The 9,739-nt window shown below is 48.2% G+C and overlaps 2 protein-coding genes across 2 annotated transcripts in view; one reads left to right on the forward strand and one right to left on the reverse strand.

Annotated features, from left to right (window-relative positions):
- Positions 1 to 9,739, reverse strand: part of LOC116439032 (zinc finger protein 239-like) — a 264,648-nt gene that overhangs the window by 180,941 nt on the left and 73,968 nt on the right. The window lies entirely within an intron of this gene.
- The window catches only part of LOC116439026 (zinc finger protein OZF-like), a 365,981-nt gene that overhangs the window by 56,651 nt on the left and 299,591 nt on the right, over positions 1 to 9,739 (forward strand). The window lies entirely within an intron of this gene.

Here is a 9,739-nt window from a genome sequence, read left to right on the forward strand (position 1 = left end):
GTCCAGTGTGGCTCCAGTCACTTCCAGTATGAACCCAGTCACTCGCTGTATGATTGTACTTGCCCCCACTGTGGTCCCAGTTGCTCCCAGTGTCTTGGTTTGAAAGACAGGTGTCTGCCAAGGAAGGCAGGAGTCTCTCCTGAAATGGAAGAAAAAAAATTGCAACCCCCTTCCCTCTGAATTATTATAATTTGGAAATTAAGGAGCTTTCAGGCAAAGATATGGGAAATAGGAATAACTGTTCTTTACTAATATATATCTTTATGTGCATAACCAGTCAAACAAACAGCAATAACTCTGGCAGTAACAGCAAACAATCACAAACCCAGTGCCAGCCTTCTCGGCTGTCAGGCCCTTTCCCCTCGGGTGCAGTTCCGCTCGCAGCCGGCAGGGGCGCTGGCGGCTCCCGGTGAGCAGGGCAGGTGCGATGGTTCCCCCGCAGCTGCAGGGGGCGCTCCGGAGCGAGCTCGGGGAGCACGCGGCACTGGGGGCCTGGGATCCTGGGAAGGGATGGGACAAAGGCTTCACAAACCCCTGGGCAGCCGATCCCGGTGTCCGGCCGGACTCTCGGGAACAGCAGGCTGAAACGGCAGGCTGGAACGGCAGGGATGAGCACAGATCCCAGAGGACAGATGAGATGTATCCAAACGGGGAACCTCCCGGAGGTCGGGCAGCAGGGCAAGCACGGCTACAGCGTAGCCAAAGCTCGAAGCAGCAGCGGTGTAGGGCGGCCACAGCCCAGCCTCCAGCATGGCAGGGAAAGCGGCTTTGGGATCCCGGTGTTGTTTCCAGCAGAAAAGAAAAATGGCCGAAGAAAAGAACCAGCAGCTCCTTTCTCTGCACCTTCTCTCTCCTGACACTGAGAGCGAACTGACCCCACACCCAGGTGAAACAAAGGAGTAGCCAGGCCCACCCCACCCCCAATGGGCAGCTCTTTTGTCTTTCTTAACTACAGCCATTTGTCCCCTAGCAACATGCATATGGGAAAAAATTCCTTTAACAGGAAAAAAACCAGGACTAAACTAAAACCCCAACACCCAGGTACAGCATGGAAGGAGAAAAAGTAGGAGTGAGAGCGAGAGAGACCAATTATCAAGATTTACACAGCCTTTTAGAGACATTTTAACCAATAGTTACTAAAAACGTACATTATTTTTACTTTCTTACCAATTATTCAGTAACACGGGCAGGAACTGCGGATTTTTCTATCCAATCAATCCAAACTACTTTTACTGCAAAATATGGAGTGGTAGAAGAAGGAGAAGAAGGTCTAGAGAACAACAACAATCCTCCATTTTGATATTTTTTACTCTTATCTATTTACTACAAAGAGAAGCCTAAAACCTCTAAATTTTTCACCATATGACAATCTTATATAGTAGTCTATCACCTAATTCACACCACTGTATTTTCTAGCTGTTGTCTGACTGTTGGTAATTTTTTCCAAGGTTTAAAGCTAAACCAGTTGTGTCCAGGGGGGTAAAACCGCTTAAAAACAGGCAGAGAAATAATCTCAGCACTCTGGGTTCCTACAGTGGAGTGTTCAACCCGTAAGCAAAAGCACCTGCGCTGAGATAGGCAGATGCTGACGCAGCTGTAATTTCATGAGAAGTTTGGACAGGGAGAGATGGAAGCGATGAGGACTTTGGCTCCAAATGGGAAAGGAGAAACCTCAGTTCCTAGAGATGCTCCCAGAGATAGTCCTAGAGATGAAGATGAGGAAGACCCTTTGCTCCCAGGGAAGGAGAAGGGCCTCTGTTTTTGTTTCTGAACGGCTGTCATAGGTTAGCAAGCATAGTCCCGGAAGGGATGTCCTTGCTAAGGGGTGCTTACAGTTTCCTCTGGGACCTGATAGAATCTATCAGCTGGCCAGGTTGAATATGGACAATTCTCTAAGCCACTTAAATTTGTGACCGCCTCTGTGATCCACACTTAAGAATAGACAAACTCCCCCCCAAGCTCTCTCTCGTTTCTGGCGCTGGGACAGGTGGCTGCGGGCCCCGTGTGGGGGCCAGCGGGCCCGCCCAGGCCCTGCTCAGGCCAGGCCGGGCTGGGCCATGGCCATCCTGGAGTTGATGGATCTGTTCCAGCTGTGGAACCCCCCCCCACTGCCTTGCCGTGGGCAGCCGGAGCGGCTCGGCTCTCCCCCCTCTCCACTGCGATAAGAAGCATTCAACATTCCAGCTGCAAAGCTGCAAGGCCGAGGTGAGAGTAACCCTTTTATTGCTGTGAAGAGCTGAAAACCTGAGGGAAGAGAAAGAGGAGATGCTTAAAGCTGAAATTCTGTTGTGAAGCTATGATAGAGCAGAGTATCCCGTTGTAATTTCATGAAGATATGGGGGGTGGAGTGCTCAACTCGTAGGCAAAAGCACCTGCGCTGAGATAGGCAGATGCTGACGCAGCTGTAATTTCATGAGAAGTTTGGACAGGGAGAGATGGACCAGATGAGGACTTTGGCTCCAAACGGGAAAGGAGAAAACCTCAGTCCCTAGAGATGCTCCCAGAGATAGTCCTAGAGATGAAGATGAGGAAGACCCTTTGCTCCCAGGGAAGGAGAAGGGCCTCTGTTTTTGTTTCTGAACGGCTCAACCTTGAAATTGTACCCCAAAAAACTTCAAGAGTGGACCCTCGAAAGCAGTTGCGGGAAAAGCTGCAAGTCGGGGGAAGGGACTCACATGCAAGCAGAGAGACTCCTCTTCCTAAACGGACTGAACAGTATTTGGAAGTGAGCGGCTGGCTCGTTGTGATAATGTTTTCATAGAACGAGCAAGAAGAGACTTCTCTTTCTAAATGGACTGAACAAGGTTATTATGGAAGTGGTGAACAGACTGAACATCTCAAGGGTTGTCTTTTTCCATTGTCAGTGGGAGAAGGGAGGAAGGAGGGGGGGGAGGAGGAGAGTTCTGAAGGTGGTATGATTTTTTTTCTTTTCTCCCTTCTTTTAGGTCTGTTAATAAACTTCTTTATATTCTTTCAAGTTTGGTGCCTGCTTTGCGTTTCTCCTCATTCTTATCTCACAGCAGATAAACAGTAATGAGTATTTTGGGCCAAACCACGACACGAAATTGGTGTTTCCGCCCGGTTACAAACCCAACCCGCTACATCGTGCTTCTTCTTGGTTTCACGTTATTGAGTCTTTCTTTCTTCTTCTATTTTTCTTTCCTTTTTTCATTGTCTTGTAGATTTCTTTCAGTTTTCTTTCTTTCTTTCTTCATTTTTAAATCTGTTTTCTTTCTTTTTCCTTTTTTGTTTTTTTTGCTTTGTTCTTTCTCTCTTTGCTTTCTTTCTTTTCTCATTTATTTTTTCTTCCATCTTTCTTTTTTGCTCTTCTTTCCTTTCTTCCTTGTTTCATTCTTCTTGATTTTTCTTTCTTCTTTTCCTCTCATATTCTTGTTGGTTTCATGGTATTTACTTTGTTAATTTCTTTCTTTCTTCTTTTCTTTTTTCTTCTCTTTTTTCCTTTTCTTGTTGATTTCTGACTTTTCCTCTATTCTATTTTTCTTCTTTTCTTTTTCCTTTTCTTGTTGCTTTCTGTGGTTTTACTTTCTTTTTTTCTTCATTTTTAATGGCCTTTTTCCCTTTTTTGGTTCTTGTTGCTTTCTTCCTTTTTTTTTCCTTTTTCCTTTTTTTTGTTGCTTTTTCTTCTTTTTTGCTTTCTTTGATTTTTTTGTTTTCTTTTGTCCTGTGTCTTTCTCTTCTTTTTTTTTCTTTCTTTGTCGTTCCTTTCTTTCTTCTGTTTTTGTCTTTTTTTCCATTTATTTTCTTGTTGGTTTCATGTTATTGAGTCTTTCTTTTTTCTTTTTTCTTCACTTTTTTCATTCTCTTGTTAATTTTTGTCTTCTGATTTTCTTTCTTTCTTCCTTTTTTTTCATTTTTATGATCTTTTTGCTTTTTTATTCCTTTCTTTCTTCTTTTTTTTTAGTTTTTTATTGTTTCTTGTTGCTTTCTTATTTCTTTCATTGTTTCCCCATTTTTCTTGTTGGTTTCACGTTATTGAGCCTTTCTTTTTTTAATCTATTATTTTTCTTCACTTTTCATTTTCTTCTTGATTACTTTGAGCTTTCTTTCTTTCTTCATTCTTTTTTTCTTTCTTTTTCCTATTTTTTGTTGCTTTCTGTCTTCTTTTCTTTTTTACTTTTATTTTTTCTCGTGTTTTTCTTTCTGTCAATTTTTTCTTTTTTTGCTTTTTTCTCTCTTCTTTCTCCCCTTTTTAAAAATTTTGCTTCTTGCTTTCACAATATTGAGTCTTTTTCTATTTTTCTTTGCTTTTTTCATTTTCTTGTTGATTACTTTTAGTTTTCAATCTTTTCTTTCTTAATTTTTTTTTCTTTTTGTCCTTTTTTTTGATGCTTTCTGTGTTTCTTCTTTCTTTTTTAGCCTTCTTTCTTTTTTTCCTTTGTGTCTTTCTTTTTGTTCTTTTTTTCCTTTCTTCCTTGTTTCTTTCTTCTTTTCTTTTTTCATATTCTTGTTGATTTCTGACGTTTCACGTTATTTCTTTCTCTTTCTTATTCTTCTTTTCTATTTCCTTTTCGTGTTGCTGTCTGTGTTTTTACTTACGTTCTTTCTTTCTTTCTTATTTTCTTTCTTTCATTCTTTCTTCATTTTTATTTTTTCCTTTTTTTTGGTTCTTGTTGTTTTCTTCCTTTCTTCCTTTTATTTTTTATTCTTTTGCTTCCTTTTTCCTATGTTTTCTTTGTTGTTGCTTTCTGGTTTTCTTTGTTTCCTTTTCTCATTTTCTTGCTGATTTCTGTCTTTTCATTTCCTTTCTTTCTTCCTTCTTTTCTTTTTTCCCCGCTTTCTTGCTTTCATTTTTATATCTTTTTGCTTTTTTCTTCTGTTTGTTTCTTGTTGCTTTTCCTTTCTTCTTTCTTTTTTTTTTCTTCTGTGTTTTCATTTTCTTTGTTGATTTCTGTCTTTCGATTTTCTCTTTCATTTTTTAATCTTTTTGCCTTTTTTCTTTTGTCTCGGGTCTTTCTTTCTCTTATTTCTTTTCTTTCTCCCTTCTTTCTTTCTTTCTTCTTTTTTTGACTTTTTTTAACATTTATTTTTTTTGTTGGTTTCATGTTATTTAGTCTTTCTTTTTTTCTTCCATTCTTTCTTACATTTTTATTATCTTTTTGCTTTCTTTCTTTCTTCATTTTTAATGTGTTTTTTTAATATTGTTTCTTGTTGCTTTCTTCTTTCCTTCTCTTCATTTTTCTTCTTGGTTTCACGTTATTGAGTCTTTCTTTCATCTTTTCTTTTTCTTTGCTTTTTTCATTTTCTTGTTGATTTCTTTTAGTTTTTTTCCTTCATTCTTTTACCTTTTTTCTTTCTATTTTCCTGGGGTTTTTTGTTGTTTTCTGTTTTTCTTCCTTATTTATTTTTTCTTTTATTTTTTCTTGTGTCTTTCTTTCTGTCCTTGTTTCTTTCTTCCTTCTGTTTTTGTCTTTTAAAAAAATTATTTTCTTGTTGGTTTCACGTTAATGAATCTTTCTTTCCTTCTTTCTTATTTTCTTTTTTCTTCCTTTTTTTCATTTTCTTGTCGATTTTTGTCTTTTGATTTCACTCCTTCCTTCCTTCCTTCCTTCCTTCCTTCCTTCCTTCCTTCCTTCCTTCCTTCCTTCCTTCCTTCCTTCCTCCCGAATTCCTTCCTTCCTCCCGAATTCCTTCCTTCCAAATTCCTTCCTTCCGAATTCCTTCCTTCCTTCCGAATTCCTTCCTTCCGAATTCCTTCCTTCCTTCCTTCCTTCCGAATTCCTTCCGAATTCCTTCCTTCCTTCCGAATTCCTTCCTTCCGAATTCCTTCCTTCCTTCCAAATTCCTTCCTTCCGAATTCCTTCCTTCCTTCCGAATTCCTTCCTTCCTTCCGAATTCCTTCCTTCCTTCCTTCCGAATTCCTTCCTTCCTTCCGAATTCCGAATTCCTTCCTTCCTTCCTTCCTTCCTTCCAAATTCCTTCCTTCCGAATTCCTTCCGAATTCCTTCCGAATTCCTTCCTTCCTTCCGAATTCCTTCCTTCCGAATTCCTTCCTTCCTTCCAAATTCCTTCCTTCCGAATTCCTTCCTTCCTTCCGAATTCCTTCCTTCCTTCCGAATTCCTTCCTTCCTTCCTTCCGAATTCCTTCCTTCCTTCCGAATTCCGAATTCCTTCCTTCCTTCCTTCCTTCCTTCCAAATTCCTTCCTTCCGAATTCCTTCCGAATTCCTTCCGAATTCCTTCCTTCCTTCCGAATTCCTTCCTTCCGAATTCCTTCCTTCCGAATTCCTTCCTTCCTTCCGAATTCCTTCCTTCCTTCCTTCCTTCCTTCCTTCCTTCCTTCCTTCCTTCCTTCCTTCCTTCCTTCCTTCCTCCCTCCCTCCCTCCCTCCCTTCCTCCCTTCCTTCCGAATTCCTTCCGAATTCCTTCCCTCTCTCTCTTTCTCTCTTTCTTTCTCTCTTTCTCTCTTTCTTTCTCTCTTTCTTCCCTCTCAAGCCCATTGAAGGGGTGCAAAGCAGCAGGATCCCCTCCCAACTGGGGTCCTCTCACCCTCCCAAAATGTGGGGAACTTCACCTCAGCCACCCAAATTGCAGGGGCTTTACATCACCTTCCCCAAATTCCCTGAAACCTCCCAGAAGCCACCTAATGGCCCCAAAACTGCCAAAAAGAAGCAGGAGCCTCCCGAAAAGCGGCTCCTGCTTTCCCTCCCTGGAGTGACACACGCCAAGTGCCCAAACCACCCCATCACTCCCAAACTTCATCCCACCCCCAAAATGCCATCCCATCCCATCCCATCCCATCCCACCCCTCCTGGACACCAATTCCCCTTCTGTGGTTCCTGACTCCCCACACACGGGGCTTGGGGCTGACGGATCGAGCCATTTGGGGCTGCCATCGACACATTGGGGCTGGCATTGAGTTTATTGGAGGCACCCGCTCAATCCCTCCATCCAAAATCGGAGGTTGGAACCTCCCCTCATGCCTCGCTGTGCCCATGGGCGCACCTCAAGTCCCAGAATCAGAGCCAGGGCCCCTCAGGACATTCAGAACCTCTAAACATTGCCAGAAACAGCAGCATCCTTCCCAAAATGGGCTCCCCGCATCCCTGCCAATAGGTCCCCCTTCCAAGTGCCAGAGCCCCCCTCTCAGAACCCCGCCCTAAGCATTGGGGGGACCCCAAAACTGCCTCAGGAATGGGACATACCCTGCAATCCCTTCAGGAATGGGGGATATCCCAGAACCCACTCAGCAACGGGGTCCCCCCGGCCTCATCATGCCCAGCCTTCAGCTGGCTCAGCCAGAGCCCATCCTGCCCTCAGCAGCCCCAGCCCAGCCCAGCCCTCCTGGGCAGGAAGCCCCAATGGCTGAGCCGGCCTGGGACACTTGCAGGGATGCGGGGGCAGCCGCAGCTTCTCGGGCCAGCCTGTGCCAGGCCCTGAGCGCCCTGCCAGGGAACCATTGCTGCCCCACATCCCATCTCAGCCTGCCCTCGGGCAGCGGGAAGCCGTTCCCTGGGGCCCGGCCCCGCAGGCCCTTGGCAAGAGTCCCTCTCAGCCAGCAATTGCTGCTCCTCCCTGCTGCGGGGCCCAAGCTGCAAGTTGATTTTCTGCCGCTGGCCCCGGCCCAGCCCCGAGCCAGGGCCAGCACCTTGCCCTGGAGCTCGGCGGGCGCCGCGTTTGTGCGGCCGCAGCACAGCGACCGCAGCTCGGAGCTGCCCTTTGTGTCCCCGCCGGCAGCTGGCAGAGCTGGCGGGGCCAGGCCAGGGCCGGGCCAGCCCCGGCCTTCCCGGCTCTGGGACACAGCGGCGGCAGCCCCAGCCTTCCAGCCCTGCACACGCTCCCACACAAGCCTCCAGAGCCGCGGCCACGCAACGCAACTGACCGGCCGCTGACCCCCCAGCCTGGCCTGATGGCCATTCCTCTGCCCACAGCTCGGCCAAGCTCCCCTTGGCCACCTCCTGAGCCACAATGCCACAGACAAGTGGCACATACAGGTACAGAGCTCTGCCCAGAGCTGGCAGGGAACGTTCATTCAACATAAAAAACACACCAAGAAAAAGAGAACTCCCCCCAGCAGAGCTGTTCCCTCCTGATGTAGTTACACCTGCACACCCACAGCGCCTGAGACTGCAAGCAATGAGCATTCCCTGGGCACATCTGCAGCCCAAGCAGCTCGAGGACAGCCTTGCAGCAGGACTGCTCTCAGCTGAGCCAAAAAGGCCCCTCTGGCAGCTGCAGGGCCATTGCAAAGGACCAGGGCCAGAGCCTCGGCCCACGCTGGAGGAAAGGGCTCTGAATTCCCCTGCCCTGGCACAGAAACCCTGTTCCCAGGCTGCTTCCCACACAGGATTCCTCTGCAGGACTGCGGAAAGCTGAGAGTCAGCTCTGGCTTCTCCACTTTCCATGTCCTAGAGCTGCCTGGCAGTAGAAATGGAGGGACAGCTCTGGTGGCACAACCCCTCCCGGCCCAGGGCACAGCACTGGGAAGGTCTTTCCGTGACGAGGCTTTGCTGCGGCCAAGGAAAGCTCCTGGCTCAGGGTCACCTTTCCTGCTGGGCCAGACCCCCCGAGTGGCCCAGCAGCAGCAGAGAATTCCAGCACAGCCCCGGCACGGGCAGGGAGGCCCTGGGCGTGCTGCGGGAGCCGGCAGCGCCTGAGCTCAGAGCAGCTGAGCCCGGGGGCTCTTGGCCAAGGCCGAGGCCCAGCGAGCATTTCTCAGGTCACAGGGCGGCCTGGAAAGGTGCTGGGGGGATAATTCACCCCCCCAGTGTGGTCCCAGTTGCTCCCAGTATTTCCATGTCCGTGCTCCCAGTGCTGCTCCCAGCCCTGATCCCTGGGGATGGGAATGTCCCGCTCCCTTCCCGGGGCAGGCTCACACCTGAGCCAGGTGTGCAGGGCAGGACCTTGCCCTGAGCCCAAGCCCTGTCCCCCTGCAGGATCTGCTTCCCATCGGCCTCTTCCTCCTGCAGCCCCAAGCCCATCTCGCTGCTGTCCAAAGGGCGCTGGGCCGAGGTCATCCCCCGGCGGGGGCTGCGCACCCCCTCTGCCCCCTCCCCAAATTCCCTTCCGGCAGCAGCAGGGGCTGGGGCAGGAGCCCTGTGGGGAGGGAAAAGGGGGTGACACCAGGATGGGGGGACACGCACGCTCTGGGGGGGACACGCACGGCCCCTGGGGACACCCCTCACCTTCTCCCACAGTGCCAGGAGGATGAACCCCAACGTGGAGCCCCCAAAACCCCGGCAGCATCTTGGGGGGCAGGGTCTGGTGGCAGTTTTGGGGCTCTGGGGGATCACAAGCGCCCCAAAACTCCCTCCCAGCCCCACAGCCACTCCCAGACCCCTCAAACCACCCCACAGCTCTGTGCCAGGAACCCCCCCAACCATTCCCTGCAACATAAATGACCCCAAGAACCACCCAAATTCTCTCCAAGACACACAGCCAAGGCAAGATCCCCAAAACTCCCTCAACGACCTCCCCAAAAGCCCCCTCCAAGCACCACAAATGCCCATCAAGAGTGACAAAAGCCCCTCCCAATCCCCCCACGAGCCCCTCAATCCCCTCCCAGCCCCCCATGGCACTGACCAGGAGAGCTTGGTGGACAGGAACATCCCCAGCCAGGAGCAGCTCAGCCACTTCAGCAGCGATTTGGGCACTTTGGGGGGCACACCCCAAACAGGGAGACCCAGGCCAGGGACTGGGACAGACACCCACAAGCCCTGGAGAACAGACGGGCTCAGGTGGACATGTTCTGCCAGCACAACTACGAGATCGTGGCCCCGTCT

This window comes from Corvus moneduloides, unplaced genomic scaffold, assembly GCF_009650955.1.
Source record: "Corvus moneduloides isolate bCorMon1 unplaced genomic scaffold, bCorMon1.pri scaffold_89_arrow_ctg1, whole genome shotgun sequence".
Taxonomy (NCBI): domain Eukaryota; kingdom Metazoa; phylum Chordata; class Aves; order Passeriformes; family Corvidae; genus Corvus; species Corvus moneduloides.